Raw genomic sequence first — 27,846 nt, 5'->3', positions numbered from 1 at the left:
GCTCCACTGCATCTGGCTGGAAGAGAATCTTTAAGACCAAACAAATATTCTGTTCTTTGCCTTTAAACATAGATGTGCTATGATCAGGCATGTGGAAAATGGACTGAACAGAAGGAAAAGGGAGTCAGAGGAGCCAGCTAAGATACTGATGATGTAAATCAGTCGAGAGGATAAGAGAGTGTGTGAAAGAGATTGCGGCCTGGGAGCATCTTAGCAGAGGAGTTGTTGAAACTATGAGAGTGCATGTGGTTGTGCAGACAAACCTGAGTCTCAGGCATTTCTATAGTTTATTCAATCTATTGTGGTAAATGAAAATAGTGTGTAGTTTTGCAATTATTGGGTTAGTGCAAGGAGCATTCTCTATATGCTAATTATCACAGTTACATCTATATCCTTATTGATTTTCTTGGCTAATTTTTATCAGTTGTCAAGAAAGATCTTCTGAAATTTCCAAATATGTGGAGTTTTCTCTTTCTTAGTTTTGTCAGCTCTTGCTTTGTCTCTTTTGAAGTTTTATACTACCTTTACAACAAACCCTTTATGCCCTTATATGCAAAGCATGTGACTTATAAATGCTATATAATTATAATTTGCTTCTTTATCCAGTCTGATGATCAATGTCATATAGTTTGAGTATTTGATCAATTTATATTTAATTATCGAGATAGTTGGGTTTAATTATATCATCTTGCTATTTTTTCTATTTATTTTTCTTTGTTCCTTTTTTGATCCATTATTTTTATTTTAAAATTTCTTTTGTTTGTCCTTTAATTAGATATCATTTTATTATTCCTTTAGTGGTTTCACTAGAAGTTATAATTCCTGGATTTATTAGACCCCACCTCCCTTTTTTTTTGAGCAGGAGGGTACTGAGGATTGAACTCAGGGGCACTCAAATCACTGAGCCACATCCCCAGCCCTATTTTGTATTTTATTTAGAGACAGGGTCTCACTGAATTGCTTAGTGCCTTGCTGTTGCTGTAGACCCCCCTTGAATAGTATTTTTATCACTTCCCAAGTGATGCAGGACAGTAATTTAACTCCATTTCCTCTTTTTACTTTTTGTGCTGTTCTTGTTATATACTCATATATATTTGCACACATACACACACAGTTATATATACATACATATGTAATTTTCTTTTCCTTTTTTTGGTACACATGATTATACATAATAATGAGATTTAATAAGCCATATTTATACATGCATCTTGTTATATATTTTAAACTATATATATTTTAGACCCACAAACAACCCACTAATCCTTCTTTTTTTCTAATCTTCTATTAAACTTTTATTTGAGGACTGGGATTGTGGCTCAGTGGTGGAGTGCTTATCTCACACATATGAGGCACTGGGTTTGATTCTCAGCACCACATAAATAAAAAAAAAAATAAAGTCATTGTGCCAATCTGCAACTAAAAGGGGAGGGGGTTAAAAAAACCTCTTATTTGAAATTCTTCATATTATTTATACTATTTTTAAGTTCTAAAATTTCTATATGAAATTATTTAATAGATTTTAGAATTTTGGTGAATAGCTATGCTTTTATTTATTGTTTTCAATATATAAATCATAGTTATTTAGAGTTCCTGTTCGATATCTTTGCTATCTTGATCATCTGTTTATCTGTTTTTATTGATACTTTCAATTCTTCGTAATTTGATTCTATTCTATCTTAATTTAAAAATATTAATTATCAAATAACGATTTGGTTCTGTTTTTTATAGTATGGCTTTTTTGGTGTGCATGTGGTACTGAGGATTAAACTCAGGAGCTCATACATGCTCGGCAAGTGCTGTACCACTGAGCTACACCTCTAACCATTGTGTATTCTTTTTATGATGGATATTGTGGATAAAAAGTTACAGAAGTTCTCAATGAAGTTACCTTTGTCCAAAGAGGTTGATTTCCTCCTAGTAAGCAGATATAGCACAGATGCATCATAGTGATCTTGTCATCGGTGTTCTTATAATTGAATTTTGCCCTTTTCCCTCAGATACAACTCTTATTCTTAATGACCTAAAGGTCCCTTCAGGTTCTTTGAAAAGCCCTGTCCATCTTGATGGGGGATAGAAGTCCAAGTTCTGTCTTTTCAGTAATGTATGATGGCTTAAATATTTGTTCATTTTTTTAGGCTTCCAGTTGCTGTTTTTCTACTGGTTGTCTTGATGTCATTCTCTGTATCATATAGTTTAGGATGTAATAAAACAACAACAAAAACAAAAACAAAACAAAACAAACCTTAAAGGCATATGAGCTCAGTGCCCAGACACTATTTTCTCTGGGATTCACCCTCAAGTCCTTCCTGTTTCTGAGTGCCAACTTTTGTCTTTTCAGCCCAGTGAGACTACCATTTTCTTCTCGGGCTCAATTTACATGCACTATAAATTGGAAAATGCTCTCAGGGAACAAAACAGAACAAAACAAAATGGAATAAATAGCCCTGCTACAGTTTGTATATATCTCCTCCAAAATGTTGAAATTGAATCATTTTAGTGATGTTAAGAGGTGAGTCTTTAGGAGTTGATTATTGTTTTCGGTTTTAGTCAGCTTTTGTGTAGCTGTGACCAAAACACCTGATGAAAACAATTTAAAGGAGGTAAAGTTTATTTGGGCTCAAGGTTTTAGAGGTCTCAGTCCATAGACAACTGACTCCATTGCTCTGGGTCCAAGTGAGGCTACACATCACGGGGGAAGAAGAAAGCTACTCTGCTCATAGAGGGGCCAGGAAGTAGAGAGGGAGAGGGAGAGGGAAGGAGGAAAGGGCCACAGGGAAGACGTACAGTTCCAGGGAACACCCCTAGTGACCCACCTCCTCTAGCCACAGCCCATCTGCCTACTTACAGTTTCCACCCAATCCATTTAGACCAGAATGGACTGATGTGGTTACAGTTCAATCATTCTACCTCTGCAGAAACACAGGGCTTTTGGGGAACACTTCCTGTCAAAGCCATAACAAGGGATCTGATAACACTCATAGATGGATTAGTGTGTTACCAAAGGGCCAGAGGGAACTATTCCTGAGGACACAGTGTTCCTTCCTTTAGGAGGATTTGAAAGTAAGATCCCATTTTTTCTTTTTTCCTTTTAGGTACCAGGGATTGAACTCAGGAATGCTTAACTACTGAGCCACATCCCCAGCCCCTTTTATTTTCTGTTTTTACACAGGGCCTTGCTAAGTTGTTTAGGGCCTCATTACATTGCTGAGGCAGGCTTTGAACGAGTAATCCTTCTGCCCCTGACTCCTGAGCCTCTGGGATTATAGGTGTGTGCCACCACGCCTGATTGCCAAGGTCCCATCTTGGAACCAGAGAGCAGCTGTCACCGGACACTCACCAATCCTGCTGGCACTTTACTCTTGGAATTCCCAGCCTCCACAACATAAGAAATAAATTTCTATTGTTTATAAATTACCCAGTCTGGGGTATTTTGTTATATCAGAAATACTGAGATAGACTCTTGCTAGAATCTCTTCAAAATCATATCTCCTCCAATTCTGCTTTCATTAATTGCCCTACAATGGCTTCTAACAATTTTTTTACATATTTTAATCTGTTTTTATGGTTATGTTTAGCAGTAGGGCTAGTTCAGTGGAAACTGCTTTATTATGGTAGGGCTTGGAAGTCTTTATTATAGTTTAATTGAAGAAATTAAAGCTTAGGGAAGTTATATAAATTTGCCAAAGTCAAACAGCTTGTAAATGACAGATCTAGGATTTAAACCTAGATCTTTCTGACTCACAAGGCTAGGTTCTTATACACTGTACTTACTATATCTTTATCATAATAGTTACTATGTATTAATTAAGGCCCTATTAGGTGCTGGGCTATTTATTTTCTCTTTGCTTTATCAAACCCCAATTAATAGAACTTGTTATTTCTGTTTTATGGATGTGGAAACTGAACTTAGAGCTCAAGTCTCTTTTTCAATGGTATTGAAAACATAAATAGCCAAAATATGGTCAGCCCTTTGGGCTTCAAATCTCTCCCATCTATAATTTTTATACTAAAATATTAATTTTTAGATCCATGAAATTGGCCAGATACTTCTCTGAATTCTGATTGTAAATGTGAGTTTCTCTTATTGTTTGAATTATTTAATAATGTTCTTTTTATTACAAAGGAGATATAGATGGGAAAGCTCAAAGGGAAGTCCCGTGGTATTCCAGAGACACGTGTTGACTGGAAGGCAGTTTTTCAACTCATGCTACAATATTACTGGTTTAATTTGCATAATATACTTTTGATTTTATTTGTCTCAATTTTAATAAATATGCATACAACAACTAATAATTGCCGAGCTCTCCAGGGAAAACAAACAAACAAATGTAAATAGCTCCATTTCTGTTTTCAATGAATCTAATAATTTCACTAGAGAAACTAAAATCAGAGGCTTGAGATGATTTCAGCACAATAGGAATGAATAGATCAAGCACAATGGGAAACATAAGCATTAAAATATACTTTTTTTTTTTTTTTGCATGTTCGGGGAAGATAGGAAGAGTTTGACTTCCAGAAGTCAAACTCTATTTTAGTCTGTCTCAATTAGGAGCCCAGCTCCATTGCTTAATAACTGTATGAACTTTAGCAACTTTCCTACCCTGCTCAGCTTCACTTAAAAATGGTGATGATAATACCTCCCTACTAGGATTACTGTGAAGAATTTATTCATATAAATGTTTAACCCGATGCAGTACTCAATACAATCTTTCTTTAATTCTTATTAATAAATTTTTTACTAATTGTTATCCCTGAGTATCTTCGAAGGACGTTAGAATTTAGTTTTAAGAAATATAGACACATATTCTGGGAGGGAGAATTGTTTGCAGAAAGACAGGGGCCTATTCTCCTGATGTTGATCAGAAATGGGCAGGGAAGGGAAGAGCTAGACACACTTATGTTTACAGTTTAGAGAACAGTCTTTGGTTTCTTCATTGCATTTGGCACTGGAGTCCCTGATCTTTGCTGAATCCAGTGCTATCACCTAAGGGTATGAGACTTGATGAGGAAGAGGCAGAGTGAGTGGGTAATGTGTTTCCCTGAGATCCTTGTCATGCCTTCTTAGCACTTGTGGGGTCTAAGAAAACCTCAGAATTCAATGTTCTTTCTCTCCTTGGCTTCTCTCTGACATTCTGAACAGGAAATGAGGGTTGCCACATCTGGGGAATTAGGTTCACTTTCTTGTAGGGTGAAGTCTTATATCTTATAGCAACTAGAACTTCATGTTATTTATGCTTCTAAATGTAGAGCATATAAAATAGCCAAATTAAAAAAAATGCACAACTTCACATTCCCACAATGCTTAAAATTGGGTTTGTCCCATTACATTTCAATCCCAAATGCTGAGGTTCTGTTCTTCCCCCTACCCTGTTACTTTGGGGCTAGTGCCACCATATTTGCAGTGGCTCAAACTTCAGGTCTAAGTGTTCTCAGCAGTAAACGAGGACATTACAGAAGCTCTGTGCCTATGAGAAGCTGAGAAAAATTAGTGGGGATTGATCCATAAGCAGTTGCTTCCCTATTACTTCCTCTAGTCTTAGGATTGGTGAGTTATAAGTGTTCTGATCTAATACTGTTATTCTCTGGGGTGGACATGGGACTGGGGTAACAGTTAAAGCCCAGTTATGAAGGGTTGTTTTGTGGGGTAAGGAAAAATTGATAGTAATGGTTCTCTGTATAAAACAACAACAACAACAACAACTAAAGACTTTGTCAAAAGACTATTATTAGTACTTATAAAGGAATTCAGTAAAGTAGCAGGGTTCAAAATCAACATACATAAATTTTCAATAATGAATATACACAAATAACAAATTTGCTGAGACAGAAATCATGAAAGTAATTCCATTCACAATAGCTACAACAAAATTAAATAAAACGCTTAGAAATAAACTTAACCAAGAAAGTAAAAGATCTCTAACCATGAAAATTAGAAAACATTAATGGAAGAAATTTGAAGAGAACACACATGAATGGAAGGACCTCCCATGTGCATGGACTGGAAGAATTAATGTTGCTGAAATGCAAATACTACCCAAAACTATTTAGGGATTGAAGGAAATACTCATGAAAATACTAATGGCATCCTCCACAGAACTAGAACAACCAATCCTAAAATTCATATGGAATCAGAATAGACCCTGAATGGCCGAAGTAATCTTGAGGAAAAAATTAAAAAATAGAAAAGAAAAAACCCTTCAAAGCATAACAAAGAAAAACTTAAGAGACATTACAATACCTGATTTCAAGACATACTACAGAGTCACAGTAACCAAAATAGTTGCCATGAAACTTGGTCCTCACCGCTCACCCTGTACACAAATCAACAAAATGGCAGAGCGTAAGACCTGAAACTCAAAACTACTAAAAGAAAATTGAGGGTAAATACTTCAAATCATTAGTGTAAGTAATTATTTTCTGGAGAGGACTCCAAAAGCACAGAAATCTGATGAACTCAGCCTAATTCCATCTTAAGATTGGGAGCCATCTCATCACAAAGTTATAAAAATTTCATTTCTGTTTTACTGTAAAATACTAAGATTTCTATTTGGGCTGACCCTATTTTGATGTATAAACTTGTTTGGAATTCCTGCCCGTGCTTTGAACTCACTCATGTTCGGCGCTCTCTCTGAGCAGATAAAACCCTCCCTGAAACCTCAGCGGTGCCTCATAATTCTGATGTTGGAATCTGAATTTACCCCCTACCTTGAAATATTAATATTAATATTAATCTGCAATCTGCCCTTGTGTTACATTTGCCAGAAGTCTGTTAGCTGTAAGTTCCCAAGACACTTGCCTTTGGAACTTTTTGTTATAAAAATACCCTTGCCCTTAGAGCAGATGCTGTCCTTGGGCCCTGTGTTTGGGTGAGGCAGTCACTGATCAGCTCTCTTGTGTACACAATATAAGCTTGCTTTGATTTGGTTTAAATTGGATTCAGTGGTCTTTTCTTTGCATCATGGGTTCAACAAAAACAAAAAGTTAAAAATGGAGCAAATTACATTTTATGCATGTGTAATTATGTCAAAATGAACCCCACTATTATGTATAGCTATAAAGCCCTAAAAATCATAAAAATACTTAGAAAAAATTAACAATGGCATTACATCAAACAAAAGGCTTCTACACCACAAAGGAAACAATAGAGTGAATAGATAGCCTACAGGATGGGAGGAGATATTTGCCAAGTAGTCATTAGATGATTAAAACCCAGAGTATATAGGGAACTCAAAATTTAACATATACACACACAAAAGCAAGCAATCCAATTGAGAAAAGATCAATGGATCTGAATAGTTTCAAAGAAAAAAAATAAACGGCCAACAAGTTTATGAAAAAATGCTCAATAGCATTAGAGGAGGCAAATTAAAACCACAGTGACATGCCATCTTACCCCAGTTAGAATGGCTACTATCAAAAAACCAGAATGTAAAAAATGATGGTCATGATATGGAGAAAAAGACACTTAACATGATGTTGGCAGGAATGTGAGTTAGTCATTATGGTGAACAAGTCTAGAGGTTTCTCAAACAAGTGAAAATAGATCTACCATATAACCTAGCTATCCCACATCTGGGTGTACATCCAAGTGAAATTAAATCAGCATACCAAAGAGAAATAGGCACTCCCATTTACTTTGGCTCTATCCACAAAAACGAAAATGTTGAATGATTCTAGATGCCCATCAACAGCTGAATGGATAAAGAAAATGTGGTATATACACACAGTAGAATATCAGACAGTCAGAAAGAAAGAATGAAATCCCATCATTTGCAGCAAAATGGATGGAATGGGAGAACATTACATTAAACAAAATAAGACAGGTATAGGAAAACAGTACTGCATTTATTTTTCTTATGTGGAAGCTAAAAAATGCCTACCTGAAAATGGAATAATGATTACTAGAGATTGGGAAAGGTATGTGTGTTGGGGAGGCAGGAAGGGTGGAAAATGGGAGATTGGATTTGATTACCTTAGTATGTACAATTAATATATGTTAACATTAAAAACACATACAGACTAGCAAAAAATGCTGTTGAGTTATAATCACATTAGACATCAACTAATAACACATTTTTATTATATGATATTTTGTAAATAACATAAAAACAAAGATTTATCAGAGATGAAGAAGGTCACCACCTAATTATGAAAGAGCCAGTTCATCAAAAGGTATAAAAATTTAAGTATAATGAAATTATCTCAAAAAATTTGATGGAAAATTGGTCAAACTTTAAAAAGAAATTGATAAATACACCATCATTGTGGGATATTTTAATCTCTCTCTTGGTTATTGATAAGGAGGCAAAAGTATCAGTAAAAGGATAGAAGATCTGAATCACACAATCAAAGGATAGAAGATGTGAATGACCAAATCAGCTTAATATGATGGACATATATAATAGCAAAATAAAAGAATTACAGTGACATAAACAATGTGGACAACCCTTAAAAATATAACATGAAATAAAAATGTTACAAATACAGACTGAGGAACCCTAAACACCTGAAATCCCAAATGCTCCAAAATCCAACAGTTTTAAAGTACTGATAGATATAATGCTCAAAATTTTTCAGAATTTGTAGCATTTGTGTTTAGATTTCTTTTCATTAGGGATGCTCAATGGTACTGGCTACACAAATATTCCAAAACTCCACCATCTGGAGTTTATAGTTGCCTATAATTACATGCATTATGATATTTTTCCATGATATTAAAAACAGTCAAGAGGAGGCAGCCCGGCGCTGCACCAGGCCGGAGGAGGTAGCCCAGTCCCGCCCCACGCGTTAGTCCGGAGGAAGCCCATTAACCCTTAAAACCCATCAAAGGGGGTGTGGCTTCCAGCACAGTTCTGTGGCTGATCCAGAAAGAATCATGAACAGTATGAAAAGACAAGGAAAGAAAGGACCACAAATAATGCAGGTCAATTCAACATTAGAAGAGGTAATATCTGCAGGAGATGGAATGTCAAATAAAGAGTTTAGGATATACATGCTTCAGATGATCTGGATTCTCAAGGAAGACATTAGAGAGCAAAATCAGACAACGAAAGATCACTATGACAATGAATTACATAAACAAATCCAAGAAGCAAAAGATCAACTCTACAGGGAGATAGAGGATAAAAAAAAAAAACAAATCCTGGAAATGAAGGAAACAATAAACCAAATTAAAAACGCAAATGAGATACAGCAGAGTAGAACAGTTAGAATATAGAACATCAGACAATGAAGACAAAGTATTTCAACTTGAAAAGAACATAGACAGCTCAGCGAGAATGTTAAGAAATCATGAGCAGAACATCCAAGAAATATGGGATAACATAAAGAGACCAAACTTAAGAGTTATTGGGATACAAGAAGGTATAGAGGTCCAAACAAAAGGAATGAGCAATCTGTTCAATGAAATAATACTAGAAAACTTCCCAGACTTAAAGAATGAAACATAAATCCAAATCCTAGATGCCTACAGGACATGGAATGTACAAAATCATAAGAGATCCACATCAAGACACATAATAATGAAGATGCCCAACATACAGAAAAAGGAGAGAATCTTAAAAGCCACAAGAGAGAGGAAGCAGATTACATTTAGAGGTAAACCAATCAGGATAATGGCTGATCTTTCAACACAGACTCTGAAAGCTAGAAGATCCTGGAACAACATATTTCAAACACTGAAAGAAAATGGGTTCCAAACAAGAATCATGTATCCAGCGAAATTAAGCTTCAGGATTGAAGATGAAATAAAAATCTTCCATGATAAACAAAAGTTAAAATAATTTGCAGCTAGAAAACCAGCTCTTCAAAACATCTTGGCAAAACATTACAGGAAGAGGAAATGAAAAATAACAATGAAAACCAACAGCGGGTGGTAGTACAGTAAAGGAAAAACTAATCAAAGAGGAAAAACAAATCATGTTAAATAACATAAATAAACAAATATGGCTGGAAGTACAAACCATATCTCAAAAGTAACCCTAAATGTTAATGGCTTAAATGCACCAATCAAAAGACATAGGCTAGTAGACTGGATTAAAAAAAAGATCCAACAATATGCTGCCTACAGGAGACTCATCTGATAGGAAAAGACATACACAGACTGAAGGTGAAATGTTGGGAAAAATCATACCACTCATATGGACCTCAGAAGCAAGCAGGAGTGTCCATACTTGTATCAAATAAAATAGACTTCAAGCCAAAGTTAATCAAAAGGGATAAACAAGGACACTACATATTGTTCAAGGGAACCAAACACCAACAAGACTTAACGATCATTAATATATATGCCCCAAACAATGGTGTAGCTATGTTCATCAAACAAACTCTTCTCAAGTACAAGAGTCAAATAGACCACAACACAATCATGGGAGATTTTTTTTAAAGAGAGAGAGAGAGAGAGAGAGAGAGAGAGAGAGAGAGAGAGAGAGAATTTTTTAATATTTATTTTTTAGTTTTTGGTGGACACAACATCTTTGTATGTGGTGCTAAGGATCGAACCTGGGTCGCACCCATGCCAGGTGAATGCGCTAACACTTGAGCCACATCCCCAGCCCCAGTCATGGGAGATTTTAACACACCTCTCTCACCACTGGACAGATCTTCCAAACAAAAGTTGAATAAAGAAACCATAGAGCTCAATAATACAATTAATAACTTAGACTTAATTGACATATACAGAACATACCACCCAACATCAAGGGGATACACTTTCTTCTCAGCAGCACATGGATCCTTCTCAAAAATAGATTATATATTATGTCACAGGGCAAATCTTAGCAAATACAAAGGAGTAGAGATACTACCATGCATTTTAACTGATCATAATAGAATGAAATTGGAAATCAATAATAAAATAAAAAAGAAAAATTCCTACTTCACATGGAGAATACACAATATGCTACTGAATGGGTTACAGAAGACATCAAAGAGGAAATTAAAAAATTCTTAGAGATAAATGAAAACCCAGACACAACATATCGAAATCTCTAGGACAGTATGAAAGCAGAACTAAGAGGAAAATTCATTTCATGGAGTTCATTCCTTAAAAGAAGGAAAAGCCAACAAATAAGTGACCTCACACTAAACCTCGAAGCCCTAGAAAAACAAGAACAAATCAGCAGCAAATAGAATAGAAGGCAAGAAATAATTAAAATCAGAGCTGAAATCAATGAAATCAAAACAAAAGAAACAATCGAAACAATTTACAAAACTAAAAGTTGGTTCTTTGAAAAAATAAATAAGATTGATAGACCACTAGCCACGCTAACAAGGAGAAGAAGAGAGAGAACCCAAATTACTAGCATATGGGATGAAAAAGGCAACATCACAACAGACACTTCAGAAATACAGAAGATAATTAGAAATTATTTTGAAACCCTATACTCTAATAAAATTGAGGATAGTGAAGGCATTGATAAATGCCTTAAGGCATGTGAGCTACCCAGATTGAGTCAGGATGATATAAACAACCTAAACAGACCAATATCAAGTGAGGAAATAGAAGAAGCCATCAAAAGACTACCAACCAAGAAAAGCCCAGGACCGGACGGATATACAGCAGAGTTTTACAAGAACTTTAAAGAAGAACTAATACTATTACTCTTCATTCTATTTCAGGAGATAGAAAAAGAGGGAGTACTTCCAAATTCATTCTATGAGGCCAACATCACCCTGATTCCAAAACCAGATAAAGACACTTCAAAGAAAGAAAACTACAGACCAATATCTCTAATGAACATAGAAGCAAAAATCCTCAATAAAATTCTGGCAAATTGGCTACAAAAACGTATCAAAAAGATTGTGCACCATGACCAAGTGGGATTCATCCCCGGGATGCAAGGCTGGTTCAATATACAGAAATCAATAAATGTAATTCACCACATCAATAGACTTAAAGATAAGAACCATATGATCATCTCAATAGATGCTGAAAAAGCATTCCACAAAATACAGCATCCCTTTATGTTCAAAACATTAGAAAAATTAGGGATAACAGGAAATTACCTCAACATGGTAAAAGCTATATACACTAGGCCTCAGGCTAGCATCATTCTAAATGGAGAAAAATTGAAGACATTCCCTTTAAAATCTGGAACAAGACAGGGATGCCCTCTCTCACCACTTCTATTCAACATAGTTCTTGAAACACTAGCCAGAGCAATTAGACAGACAAAAGAAATTAAAGGCATAAATATAGGAAAAGAAGAACTTAAATCAGCACTATTTGCCAATGACATGATCCTATACGTAGCAGACCCAAAAAGTTCAGCCAAGAAACTTCTAGAACTAGTAAATGAATTCAGCAAAGTGACAGGATATAAAATCAATACCAACAAATCAAAGGCATTCCTGTATATCAGTGACAAATTCTCTGAAATGGAAATGAGGACAACTACTCCATTCACAATATCTTCAAAATAAAATAAAATAAAATAGCTGGGAATCAACCTAACAAAAGAGGTGAACAATGAAAACTACAAAACCCTGAAGAAGAAATAGAAGAAGACCTTAGAATATGGAAGGATTTACCTTGCTCATGGATTGGTAGAATTAATATTATTAAGATGGCCATATTACCAAAAGCACTTTACAGATTCAATGCAATTCCCATCAAAATCTCAATGACATTCCTTGCAGAAACAGAAAAAGCAATCATGAAATTCATCTGGAAAAATAAGAGACCCAGAATAGCTAAAGTAATTCTAAGCAGGAAAAATGAAACTGGTGGTATCGCGATTCCAGATTTTAAACTATACTTTAGAGCAATAGTAACAAAACAGCATGGTACTGGCACCAAAACAGGCTGGTAGACCAACAGTACAGAATAGAGGACACTGAGACAAATCCACAAAATTACAACTACCTTATATTAGACAAATGTGCTAAAAACATGCAATGGAGAAAGGATAGCATCTTCAACAAATGGTGCTGGGAGAACTGGAAATCCATATGCAACAAATGAAATTTGAATTTCTTTCTCTCACCGTGCACAAAAGTCAACTCAAAATGGATCAAGGAGCTAGAAATCAGACCATAGACTCTACAACTAATAGAAGATAACGTTGGCCCTAATCTTCATCACGTGGGAGCAGGCCCCAAATTCCTTAATAAGACACCTATAGCACAAGAGTTAAAACCAAGAATCAACAAATGGGACAAATTCAAACTAAAAAGTTTTTTCTCAGCAAGAGAAATAATATGTGAGGTGAATAGGGAGCCTACATCCTGGGAACAAATTTTTACCTCTCAAACATCAGATAAAGCTCTAATCTCTTGAGTATACAAAGAACTCAAAAAGTTAAACAACAAAAAACAAATAACCCAATCAACAAATGGGCCAAGGACTTGAACAGACACTTCTCAGAAGAGGATATACAATCAATCAATAAATACATGAAAAAATGCTCACCATCTCTAGCAATCAGAGAAATGCAAATTAAAACAACTCTAAGATACCATCTCACTCTAATAAGAATGGCAGCCATTATGAAGTCAAACAACAATAAGTGCTGGTGAGGATGCGGGGAAAAAGGTACACTCATACATTGCTGGTGAGACTGCAAATTGGTGCAGCAAATTTGGAAAGCGGTATGGAGATTCTTGGGAAAGCTGGGAATGGAGCCACCATTTGACCCAGCTATTCCCCTTCTCGGACTGTACCCAAAAGACCTAAAAAGAGCATACTACAGGGAAACAGCCACTTCAATGTTTATAGCAGCACAATTCACAATAGCCAGAATGTGGAACCAACCTAGATGCCCTTCAATAGATGAATGGATTAAAAAATGTGGCATTTATACACAATGGAATATTACTCAGCACTAAAAAATAACAAGATAATGGCATTTGCAGGGAAATGGATGGCATTAGAGCAAATTATGCTAAGTGAAGTTAGCCAATCCCTAAAAAACAAATGCCGAATGTCTTCTCTGATATAAGGGGGGTGACTCAAAATGGAATAGGGAGGAAGAGCAGGGGAAGAAGATTACCACTAAATAGGGAAGAGAGGTGGGAGGGAAAAAGAGGGAGAAGGGGAGTTGCATGGAAGATGGAAGGAGACCCTCATCATTATACAGAATACATGTATGATGTTGTGATGAGAGAAGTCTGTTTCTGTTCTATCCTTTAAATAAAACTTGTTCTCTAAAAAAATATAAAAATAAATAAATAAATAAATAAATAAATTGTACTCTAGGGAAAAAAATACAGTAAAAATAAAAGTTAATAATTTGAATGAATGCATACAGATGCAATAAAACAATAAAGGGAAAGAAAGGAAGGCTATTGGTAAAATTCAAGATGATGATTACATTCAGTGGGAGGAGGGCAGGAGGTGTATAGCCTATGCAGTTTTTAGATACAGCTTTTTTTTTTCTTTTTAGAATCCCAGCCCTTATTGAAAGCTGGGGGTTTTGAGTGCTGCTTGTATGATAAGAAGAACTAATTAAATAATTAGCCATGTAAATAAAAGTTGGCTACTTTTGAGGAAAATGGTGTTGTGAGGCCCAAGATAAGCAGCCACCATGTGCCTAAGGAAAAAAATTCAGAGGTGCTTCCCTTTGAGTTTCTGCTTCAAGACTCAGAAAATATTGACTATGTACATAAAAAAAGCAGGAAGGACTTTTCATGCAGTGGAAGTAGCATAATGGAAGCATCAGAGCAGAGAGAATTTGGTGTGTCTGCTGGTGGATATTCCAATGGTCTGTACAATGTGGATGAAAGCCTACCAGAATGGAGGCAGTGGGAAAGGAAACCATGAAAGGAACCCAAGGCAGCTTTTGGCAATAGGATCAATTTGATAACAAATCAAGGACGATAACACTCTGCACTCTGTCACTTTGTGAGCACATAGTGATGAGAACTGGTTGTTTCTACTGCCGATCATGATACAGAAGAGTGATTCCTGGGTCTCTCTTATGGTAGCAGAGTATGTGTTAAGATTTTCTGATATGATAAGGAAAACAAAGAGGTTGTGGGGCAACGATGAATCAAGCCTGTGTCAGATAGATGCTAAGTTCCAGACACAGTCATTCTGCTAGCATGGTGACAGGTCTTCTTGAAAATCACTGCTATACAAAATCACCTGATAAAAATCACAGTGTTTAAAGGAAAAAATGGGGCTAAGGTATAACATTTGAGCATTCAACAGTAACATATTAAAAAAGAAGATAATGTTACACAAATGGTAGCAGTTCTATACATATTATATGGTTACAAAGGACATAAAACTGCAGTGAATACGATATTTTACCTTGCAACAAACATTGAGGTTTGCTTTTGTCAGGAGGCACCCAAAGTGTTGGCACTTTCTAGATGTAAGAGGTGAGTTCACATGTGTGAACTTCATGCATTCCCCAGGGGCTCCACTGAATGAGATGCAGGTTTTCCCATTCACTTGGTGTTTCTTGCAGAAAAAAAATGATCCATAAGCAAACATGAACTCTGCATTATGTTTTAATTGCACCCTCAATGACCAATCATATTTCAACAAAGTGGCCTTTCAAAACAAGAGTTATAGAAAAAGTGTAGCCTATTGGATATGAGAGGAAATTGAGAGAGATAAGCATACACCAATAGCCATTTAAAAAGGCACTTTCCTTAACCCAGCAGTGTCACCTTTAGGAATTTGATCTAAGGAAATATTCAGAGATGCTGCCCATGAACAAACAAAAAATACTTCAGAATAGTGAAAAATATGACACAAGGTTAAGGTCAACAATATGGGATTAAACTATGGCCATCCACTACTGGAATGTTATGTATTTGCTAATTTGTAGAAGGACATATATCCATGAGAAAATATTCATGATTGCCAGAATTTGAAATGATCATGCTTTGTGAGTCTCTTTATAAAATATCATTTTTATGACACACACACATTAAAAACTGCCAGAAAAAAATGTAGTTTAACTTTTTTACCTTTGTACTTTCCCCTGATATTTGAGCAGTGAATATTTACTTCTTTCAAAGGAGAATTCATTGGCTCATTTTAACTAGAAAGTACAGCATTTGCTGACTCCAGGACCCATCTTTTCAGCTCAACTTCCCCAGACTCCCTTTCATGATCAGGCTATCCCTCTCCTTGCTTTTGGGAGATGGAAGAAGGCTGCTGGCTCATGTCTAGCAGAAAAGCAACTGTGTGTATTTTTACCGTTATAAGAAAATCCACTCAATTTTTGAAGCGTGAACAAGGGTCTTATTGCTGGCCAACGTCCCAGAAATCAGATAGGCATGGGTCCAGGGCACTTGGGGAAGAGCTAGCTTAGAAGAGCAGGAGACACCCACAGTTTCCCCTGCAGCAAGAGGACAGCTGTGTGTGGAGATGGATAGAGTTCACAGCCCTAATAGTGTCTGATGCTCTAGGGACAGACTAGCCTCCATATCCCTCTCAGGCCCGTTAGCATTAAAGTCAGGGATGTGTTTGGTATGTTTAATCTAAATCACCTTATCTGGAAAATGTAGTACTGTGTGTGTGTGTGTGTGTGTGTGTGTGTGTGTTCTACCTTTAGGGAAATCTGCTAGACATTATACTTCAGCCACGGGAGTGCCATCATCATGAACTCTGCCCCCAGTAGAGAAGTCTGTCTCTCTCCTACATTACCAGCGGCATTGCTGTGCCGGTCTGCAGTAGGGAATGAGCCAGACCATGGGGGAGGGATGAAGGATGCCATGTGTTGGGAGAGGGCACTTCCGACCCTGAAGGTCTCTCTCAAGCTTGGTACCTCAGCAGCACGTTGAGTACCCACCAACATCCTTTCCTGTTCATTGTGCCCATTGGATGTGCTGGTGGACACAAAGGGAGAAGTCTAGAGGGGATAGAGCACAGGGCTGGATGGGAAGAACTTTAGGAGAGGATGTTTCCAAATGTTGATCAGAGAGCAAGATCACCACAGTCACTGCAATAGCTCTCTTTTTGTTTTCATTTTTATTTATTTTGATGGTTATTTTTTATTTGTTCTTATTACATGTGACAGTAGAATGTATTTTGACTTATTATACACACAATGGAGTAGAATTTTCCATCCTTCCGGGTGTACATGATGTAGAATTACATTGGACGTGTAATCATATATGCACATAGGAAAGTAATGTCCAATTCATTCTACTATCTTTTCTATTCCCATTTCCCTTCCCTCCCATTTAATCTCCTTTGTCGAATCCAAAATATTTCTCTTCTTCTCCCTGCACCCCCATTATGTGTTAACATCTGCATTTTAGAATATTCAGCCTTTCACTTTTGGGGATTGGCTTATATCACTTAGCATTATGGTCTCCAGTTCTATCCATTTGCTAGAAAATGCCATAATTTCATTCTTCTTTATGGTGAGTAGTATTCCCTAGTGTATATATACCACATTTTCTTTATCCATTCATCAGCTGAAGGGCACCTAGGTTGCTTCCATAGCTTAGCTGTTGTGAATGGAGCTGCTGTAAACATTGATGTGACTGCGTCACTGTAGTATGCTGATGTTAAGTCTCCAGAACAATTGTTTTTATTTTTTGATGCAGGTCTCACTTTTTTCCAGGCTCACCTTGAATTCCTGGACTCAAGCAATTCTCCTGCCTCTGCCTCCTGAGTAGCTGGGACTACAGTCATATGCCACCAGTGCTGTGATTCTTTTTTTAAAGAAATTTTAAAGATGTTGACGGACCTTTGTTTTATTCATTTATTTATATGTGGTGCTGAGAATCAAATCCAGTGCCTCACATATGTAGGCAAGTGCTTGACCACTGAGACACAACCCCAGCCCTGTGCTGTGATTCTTTTTTTCTCCCTAATTTATTAACAGAGATTTAATATGTGGGTACAATGAGAAATTCAATAAATAATTTTTTAAAGTAACCAAGAAAATCCTAATACTTAGATGAGAAAACTGTTTTAAATTCCTTTTTTCTAATATTTTTTAAAAAATTTGATTTGTTATATATGACAACAGGATGCATTACAATTCATATTTCACATATAGAGTGCAATTTTTCATATCTCTGGTTTTTACACAAATAGAGTCACATCCTTCACATCTTCATACATGTACTTAGAGTAATGATGACCATCACATTCCATTGTCTTTTCTACCACTATGCCTCTTCCCTCTTTCCCGCCCCTTTTCCCCTTTGCCCTATCTAGAGTTCATTTAATCCTTCCACCCCAAACCCCAACCCCAAAGCACATTATGAATCAGCATTCCTAAATCAGAAAAATCATTTCCATTTGGTTTTATGCAATTGGCTAATTTCACTTAGCATTGTATTCTCCAGCTATATCCATTTACCTGTAAATGCCATGATTTTATTCTTTGTTAATACTGCATAATATTCCATTGTGTGTCTATACACTTTTTTCTTTATTCATTAATCTACTGAAGGGCATCTAGGTTGGTTCCACAATTTAGCTATTGTGAATTATGCTGCTATAAACATTGATATGGCTGTGTCCCTGTAGTATGCTGTTTTTAAGTCCTTTGGGTATAGTCTGAGGAGTGGGATAGCTGGGTCAAATGGTGGTTTCATTCCCAGTTTTCCAAGAATTCTCCATACTGCTTTCCATATTGGCTGCACCAGTTTGCAGTCCCACCAGCAATGTATGAATGTGCATTTTTCCCCGCATCCTTGCCAACACTTATTGTTTTTGTATTCTTAATAGCTGCCATTCTGATTGGAGTGAGATGAAATCTTAGAGTAGTTTTGATTTGCATTTCTCTAATTGCTAGAGATGATGAGCATTTTTTCATATATTTGTTGATTGATTGTATATGCTCTTCTGAGAAGTGTCTATTCAGGTCCTTGGCCCATTTATTGATTGTGTTATTTTTTTTTTGGTGTTAAGTTTTTTAAGTTCTTTACATATTCTAGAGATTAGTGCTCTATCTGATGTGCATGTAGTAAGAACTTGTTCCCAATTAGTAGGCTCTCTATTCACCTCACTGATTGTTTTGCTGAGAAGAAGCTTTTTAGTTTGAATCCATCCCATTTATTAATTTTTTATATTAATTCTTATAGGAGCCTTATTAAAGAAGTTGGGACCTAATCCCACATGATGGAGATTTGGGCCTACTTGTTCTTCTAATGGACACAGTGTCTTGTTCTATTCCTAGGTCCTTGATCCACTTTGAGTTGGGTTTTGTGCATGGTGAGAAACAGGGGTTTAATTTTATTTTGTTGCATATGGATTTCCAGTTTTCCCAGCACCATTTGTTGCAGATGATATCTTTTCTCCAGTGCATGTTTTTGGCATCTTTGTCAAATATAACTGTAATTATGTGGGTTGGTCTCTGTGTCCTCTATTCTGTATCATTGATCTACCAGTCTATTTTGGAGCCAATACCATGCTGTTTTTGTTACTATTACTCTGTAGTATAGTTTAAGGTCTGGTATAGTGATGCTACCTGTTTAATTGTTCTTGGTAAGGGTTGCTTTAGCTATTCTGGGTCTCTTATATTTTCAGATGAATTTCATGATTGCTTTATATTTCTATGTGGAATGTCATTGGGATTTTGATTGGAATTGCATTAAATCTGTATAATGCTTTTGGTAGTATGGTCATTTTGACAATATTAATTCTGCCTATCCAAGAATAAATTAGATCTTTCCATCTCCTAAGGTCTTTTAAATTTCTTTTTTCAGTGTTCTGTAGTTTTCATTGTAAAGGTCGTTCACCTCTTTTGTTAAGTTGATTCCCAAGTATTTTATTTTTTTTAGGCTATTGTAAATGGGGTATTTTTTTTCTCATTTCCCTTTCAAAGGATTTGTCACTGATATACAGAAATGCCTTTGATTTATGGGTGTTGATTTTGTATCCTGCTACTTTGCTGAATTCATTTACTAGTTCTAGAAGTTTTCTGGTGGAACTTTTTGGGTCTTCTAGGTATAGAATCATATCCTCAGCAAACAGTGCTATTTTAAGTTCTTCTTTACCTACTTGTATCCCTTTAATTTTTTCATCTAATTGCTCTGGCCAGTATTTCGAGAATTATGTTATGTAGAAGTGGTAAAAGAGGGAATCCCTGTCTTGTTCCAGTTTTTAGAGGGAATGCTTTCAACTTTTCTCAATTTAGAATGCTGTTGGCCTGGGGCTTAGCATAGATAGCTTTTATGATGTTGAGATATGTTCCTGTTGTCCCTAGTTTTTCTAGTGTTTTGAACATGAAGGGGTGCTGTGTTTTGCCAAATGCTTTTTCTTCATCTATTGAGATGATCATATGGAATTGCATTAAATCTGTATAATGCTTTTGGTAGTATGGTCATGTTCAAAACACTAGTTCTTATCTTTAAGTCTATTGATGTGATGAATTATATTTATTGATTTCCATATGTTGAGCCAAACTTGCATCCCTGGGATGAACCCCACTTGATCATGGTGTACTATCTTTTTGATATGTTTTTGTATTTGATTTACCAGAATTTTATTGAGAGTTTTTGCATTTATGTTCATTAGAGATATTGGTCTAAAGTCTTCTTTTTTTTGATGTGTCTTTGCCTGGTTTTGGAATCAGGGTGATACTGGCCTCAAAGAATGAGTTTGGAAGTGCTCCCTCTTTTTCTATTTCCTGAAATAAGTTGAAGAATATTGGTATTAGTTCTTCCTTAAAGGTCTTTTGGAACTTGGCTTTGTATTCATCCAGTCCTGGGTTTTTCTTGGTTGGTTGGCTTCTGATGGTGTCTTCTATGCCATTGCTTGTAATTGATATGTTTACATTGTGTATGCCATCCTGATTCAATTTGGGCAAATAATATGACTTTAGAAATTTTTCAATGCATTCAGTATTTTCTATTTTATTGGGATACAGGTTTTTAAACTAATCTCTAATTATCTTCTGTATTTCTGTAGTGTCTGTTGTGATATTTCCTTTTTTATCATGTATGTTAGTAATTTGAGTTTTCTCTCTTTTTCTTCTTTAGCATGGCTAAGAATCTGTCAATTTTATTTATTTTTTCAAAGAACCAACTTTTTGTTTTGTCAATTTTTTTTCAATTGTCTTTTGTTTCAATTTCATTGATTTCAGTTTGATTTTAATTATCTGCTTTTGGTGTAGATTTCTTTTTCTTTTTCTAGGTCTTTGAGATGTAATGAAAGTTAAGTTGTTTATTTCTTGTCTTTTTCTTCTTTTAAGACATGAACTCCATGCAATGAACTTTCCTCTTAGAACTGCCTTCATAGTGTCCCAGAGATTTCATCATATTGTTAATTGATCACTCCAACAAACAGGTAACAAAAGAAAGAGAGATTCTGAAAAAAAAAATTCAGAAATCCTTGAAATGAAGGAAACAAATGAAATAAACTCAATAGAAAGCATATCCAACAGACTAGATCACTTGAAACACAGAACATCAGATAATGAAGACTATGTATACGTTCTGGAAAAAATAGTTGACCACACAGTGAAGAAAATAAGGAACCATGAACAGAACATCCAAGAATTATGGGACAGCATCAAAAGCCCAAATCTAAGAGTTATTGGGATAGAGGAAGGCACAGAGTTTCAAACCAAAGGAATGCACAATCTCTTCAATGAGATAATATCATAAAATTTCCCAAGCATGAAGAATGAATTGGAAAACCAAATACAAGAAGCTAACAGCACACCAAATGTACAAAATTACAAAAGATCTACCTGCAGGCAAATTATAATGATGCCTAGCATAGAGAATAAAGATAGACTCTTAAAATCTGCTAGACAGAAGAACCAGACCAAGTAAAGGGAACATCAATTTGTATTTCAGCAGATTTTTCAACTCAGACCCTCAAAACCAGGAGATCATGGAACAGCATATACCAAGCTCTGAAAGAAAATGGATGCCAACCAAGAATCTTATATCCAGCAAAATTAAGCTTTAGATTTGATGATAAAATAAAAGCCTTCCATTATAAAGAAAAGTTAAAAGAATTTACAACTAGAAAGACTTCACTATACAACATCTTCAGCAAAATATTCTAAGAAGAGGAAAGGAAACAAAAATGAAAATCAGCAAAGGAAGGTATTACACTAATATTTCATCCTTCAACAAGTAAATACACTTTCTTCTTAGCAGCACATGGATCCTTCTCTAAAATAGACCATATACTATGCCACAAAGCATCTCCTAGCAAATATAAAAAAGCAGAGATACTACCCTGCATATTCTGTCAGATCACAATGGAATGAAATTAGAAGTCAATGATAAAATAAGAAATAAAATCGACTCCAACACCTGGAGACTAATTAATAGGCTACTGAGTGAACAATGGGTTGTGCTGTGTTCTTAAATGATTTTTTTGGACCACTTGTGCCCCTTCAGACTCAGTGGGGGGTGTGAGATAAAGATTTTTGGGCTTCAAGATCTACTGGGGCAAAATTCTGGGAAAATGCCTCGGCATTTTAATGCTGCATTCTCCTCCCTGCTCCCCTTGTGGAACACAGAAGTGTGAGAACTGCTGGGCTCTAGGGGAAGTCTCACAAGGAAGGAGGACCTGAGCTAGGCATGGAGAGAAGCAGGAAGGGCTTTCCAGGTACAGGAGAGCGGGCATAAAGCCAGAGAGGTACGGGACAAGGATTCCCCAGGGACAGGAAGCAAATTGGAGGGAGCAAATGGAACTATGGGTGAACATGGATGTGAGAACTGAGAAGAGTGACTGACACATGTTATGCAGTAAAAACCAACCAACCAATGGTTCTCTACTGGGTTTTTTGGTAGTTAAAAAGAAAAAAAACACCCCCTCCCCACATTTCCTGTCTCCTGAGTCACCTTCAGCCAATGGTCACAAAACACATTTTTAGGGAAATAAAGCTATAATCTTTTTTTGTTCTGGTATTCATAAAATAATTTAACAGGCTGCAAGCAAGAAAATGAACCACTTAATTTTCTTAAAACAGACCATTTATAAGGAAAATATATAAATGGACTAATTTAATCTTTCCACAATTACATTTCATTTTAGAAAATAAGTCCTGTTTTTTTTTTCCTTAGACATCCATTCTGTTTCCTAAAAGTAAGAATGTTTTATGAAAGGATAGGCATATTACATTACATTATGTTGTTAAATGATAAAAGCTATAGAACTGGCCAGTTTTTTTTTTAACACATCATTAGTGTGTATATGTTATTGCAGATTTTACTTCCTTTATTGTTTCGCTTTGGATGTAATAATAGTGTTGCTGATGCTCCGGATGTTTCTTCCAGTATTGTTATCTCTGTGAAATGAAGACGAGGATAATCTGCTCATTCCCCTTTCATTTTCCTGATATTTCCCATATGAAAAATTAGCTACCTCCTCTGTGTTTGGGAGATTTGTTAGCCTTTGGAAAATGCATATATCCTGTATTGAGCTTGCTGTGTGGAGTAGCTGACATAGAAAACAGCTCAGCTGTGTCTACACCTGCTCTTGTGACTCTTGATTTGAAGTCATAGTGGACTTTCTCTGTCACTGGCTGTTAGGTCGATGGAAGTGACTGAGGAACAAAGCACCAAGCAACTGGTGCCCAGGAAAGAAACACCAATCAGGCACTGATGGAACCGCCTGTCAATCAGCGGGGTCTCCTGGCCAATCCTGGATCTTAGCCAGCTCCCCCAACCAACTCCAGTAGGTCAAAAAAAAGACCCCTTTTTCTGTCCCAAGCCCTCCCTTCCTGCCCTAAGCCCAATAAAAATTCCAATCCGGTCCAGCCCCCACGCTTCTCCTTAGACCTCCTCTGTCCTCTGAGGGTCCTGCCCAGGAATGAAATCTCAATAAAGCCTCCTTAAGCAGCCTTTTAAAATCTGCCTCCTTTTGGTCGCTGCTGCCTGACCTTACCTAGCAGCTTCAGGTGGATAGCATGAACCCCTGACCATTCAGTGAGCTGGCTTTTGGCAAATGAACTTTTATTTAAGTTGCTTTGACTTCTCTCATTTCCCGTACTTACTATTCCAAACTTCCTATTTAGGTTTTACAGCTTAATATATAAAAAGAATTCATGCTGACATGTATAACTAATTGGAACAAACAAAAAAATAGAAAAATATGACTATATTATGAATCAACTATATAGTAAGTGAAGATACGTGACCTTCGTTTATGTAAAACTACAAAAAAATGAAAACCACTATAAAATCAAGTGTATACTATTTCATTATCACAAAATGAAAAGTACAGGTAATAGGCCATCAGTCATAAGTAATCACCACTTTGATTGCTAGGTGTGATGGTAATACTGCCGGTTACTGGTTACTGGTGACGAGTTCTGCTCCCTCCCATGTTGAAGTAGAACATTAGAGAAGCACAGCGAGGCAAGCATATAAATCAGGGTTTATTTCAAAAGGAGTAACATAGACTTCTCCCAGGAGGGAGAAGGGGGCCCTAGCTGGTATCCTGGTATCCCAAGAAGGGAGGTGTTCTGCCTTTTTATATGTCCTAGGCTTCCTTTGATCTCCTGCTCTTTCCCCCTGATCTTTCTCCTTCCTGTGTATATGACTAGGCCCAGGTGGGATGGCCAAAAGGTGGGAAACAGGTGGACTGAAGGGGGAAGGGAAGGATGGAGCAGCCCAGGACACATTAATTAACAACTTTATAACTCCCTTTTGGGGGGCAATTCCTGGGACAGGTTACCTTAGCAACAGATTGGGGTAGGTTCTTGATAAGGATGGAGAAAGGGCTCCAAGAAATTAACATTTCAATCCCTCAGGGAGCAGTCTCCAACTTCCTGGACTCACTCAAATTGGCCTCCTTGTTCTGACAGTGGCTCGATTTACTTATCTATACTGACTGCCTGTCTAATTCGGGCTTCAGTGGTGCAGGCCTGTAAATCTCAGAGGCTCAGGAGGCTGAGGCAGGAGGATCACAGATTTGAAACTGGCTTGAGCAACTTAGCAAGACCCTGTTTCAAAATACAATATAAAAGAGGGCTAGGGATGTGGCTCAGTGGCTAAGTGCCCCCAGGTTCAATCCCTAGTACCAAATGAACCAACAAAACAAAACAAACAATTACTGCTTTGCTGGCTAAAAAGACACTCATTTTCTATAATAGGAAGTATCAATGACAGTGACTTTATAATAAATATACCTTTGAATTTGACCTAATATGTAAAATTAATGTATTGTTTGCCATTTTTTTTTTTGTAGCTGAGGTGTTGAAGCCAAAATTATACAGAATTATACTTCAACAGGTGAGGGAGCAGCACTCTCACTGGTAACGGGCAGCATCAGTGTTTTCCAGGTAAGTGCTCCACTGGACAGCTGATGGCCACTCCCCACAGAGCTGTGGTGGTTGGCAGCTGGGGAGTCCTTTGCAGGGACGTGACATGACAGAATGGACACACAAGCTGTAGGCTGTGCTTGGTGGAGTGGGGGTGAGGGTGGTGAAGGAGAGCCAGGAGAAGGTTATTTCAGTAACCCAGGGACAAAATAATGTGGGGGCTCTTGGCTGTGGGCAGTGAGGACCAGGGAAAGAACACATCTAAAAGTGAGAACGTGGCGTGTTGTCTTTGCAGGAGGCCAGTAGGAGGACCCAGATGGCATCTGTAAGAGGGGACTATTTTCCAGGGGTGCTTGTCTCCTGAGGAATGTAAAGAGAACAAATTGGGGCGGTAATATGCTCTGTGTGGCAGCAAATATTCAGCTTACTCTGGGGAGAGACATGAAAAGCCTCTGTTAGTGAGGCCTCCAAGTCATTTCCATCTCCTTGAGCTGAGCAAAAGCCCCAGCTGTGTGATTTCTTAGTCAATTATAGGAACCTGCACAGCAAATGCTAGGCCCACAAATCTGGGGCACCTTTAAGCTTTGAAGATGTTCTTATTTTATTTCTGATTTCCTTTTTTTATGGTTCTCCCTTACAGGGACGTAATAGCAGAGCCGAGGCAGGTTGTCAGGCATCCTCTCTGGTGCTTCTGCCTGTGCTATGTTTCCTGACAGGCAAGTGCTGGGCTGCTTGGTGCCTTCTTGCCTTAGAGTATTGAGCTCAGCCTGGGTGAAAAGGCGAAGATGCCCCTTCTTAGTTGTCTACCAGGGAAGCTGACTGGACTGAGATTAGGGTCCCTTTATGCAAAGAGAGACTGACAATGTAAAACTGGGCACACCATACAAAGTCTCTGGAATTCTCTAAAAAATTGGGTCTAAAGGCTTTTCCTATTTTCCTATTGCTGGTTTGACCCAATGAGTACTTGAGCCTCTTTACCTTGAACTATGAGGGCAATGGTGTATGCCTGTTTTACCATGTTCTGTTCACAGACTTTATTTTAGCTCTGATTTACCCACTTTGTCTGCCCTCTTGACTCAGTAGATTTGACTTCCAATAATCCAGCCCAACCAGCATTAAGAGTTTACTCCTCTGCCAATAGGGAGGAAGGGATTTCTCTTCACTCACTTCTCTTACTCCCTATATTTCCAAAATAACAATAATAGTAGTAGCATTTAAGTAACATCCTGCAATTACATTCAAGGAGAATAATTAAAAAGGATTTGTTTGACCCAGGTAACAGCAGGAAGTGTTATTGATTCTGGGTGAACATCTCTGAATGTAAGTATGGTGGGCTGAAAAATGACCCCCAAAGACATGTCCATGTTCTAATTCCTATAACTTGTAAATGTTATCTTTCTTGGAACAACAAAAACTAAACAGAGTCTTTGCAGACATGCTTAAGTTAAGGTGAAATCATTCTGGAATATCTAGGTGTCCTTATGTTTTGTCTCATTTAACACAAGGCTGCAGTCACCCTAAAAGGGATAGTAGGGAAGTTGCCACAAAGAAGTTTCCCAAAGTGTCTTTAGATGAAGCTGGTTGGGAGCTTTGTTGGGTCCTATCTGCTCTGGAGAGATTAGATCAACACTCCCCACTAGGGCCCCACTACTGCAATCTCTGTAGCATTCCAAGAATTCTACTCATGGGGCAGGGGGCCAATCCTCCACACACTCTGCTGCCCATGAGCACAGCCTTCCCAGGGTCAGTCCCTGAGTGTCTTCACACCAGCCTCTTCAGATTCTTGGACTCACTTCAGCTGGTTCCCATGAGTCAGCAGACTCCAAGGGAAAGTGAGTGGGCTCCCCTTCATTTTTCTGACTTGAATCCTTTTGGGCACAATCCTCTCTGCCTGTTTCACTCACATTCTGCTAGGTACGCCCTGGGCCCCACGATAGGCACTTGCCAGGACAGTGGCAGTGTTGGTTCTGATCTCCAGGTTCTGCAGCCGCTGCAGCATCTTGGCTGCCTCCAGATGGCTCCGCCTCAGCTCTCTGAGGCCAGTTGAAAAACTCACAGCACTTTTCAAATACCAGCTCACAGTGCAGCCTCTGGATTAGCCAACTTCAGGCTACTTTTCTTTTTTACTGTTTTTTGGGGGTACCAGGGATGGAACTCAGGGACACTCGACCACTGAGCCACATCCCCAGCCCTATTTTGTATTTTATTTAGAGACAGGGTCTCACTGAGTTGCTTAGTGCCTTCCTTTTGTTGAGGCTGGCTTTGAACTGGTGATTCTCCTGCCTCAGCCTCCCAAACAGTCTGCTTTTCTGATCTCAGTTTTTTTCTGTACCAAATCTGCCTATTGTGTTTGCCTCTGTGGTGAACCCGTGCTGCAGCCATAACCAGCTTGCTTACAATGTACTCTTCCTTCTTGTTCATGATATTCAAATCTCTGTGACTCTATGATGCTCTGACTGTCCAGTAGTGAATTTAGTGAAACCCCTTTTGCACCCACCTCACTGAGAAGCAGTATTCCCCCTGCTTGACTCTCAAGCCACGGAGCAACTAGGAATACAGCCTTCCTCTAACCCACCATCTTGAATCTCTCCCTTGGATTTTTAATTAAGGAGATTGATACATGGGGTAGATTTCAGGTTTCTGTAAATTTCCATTCTTTGAATGTCTAGGCACATCATTTTTTCTTTAATAAAAG

This window comes from Urocitellus parryii, chromosome 1, assembly GCF_045843805.1.
Source record: "Urocitellus parryii isolate mUroPar1 chromosome 1, mUroPar1.hap1, whole genome shotgun sequence".
NCBI lineage: Eukaryota > Metazoa > Chordata > Mammalia > Rodentia > Sciuridae > Urocitellus > Urocitellus parryii.
The sequence above is the reverse complement of the archived record's forward strand: the minus strand, read 5'-3'. Positions refer to the sequence as shown.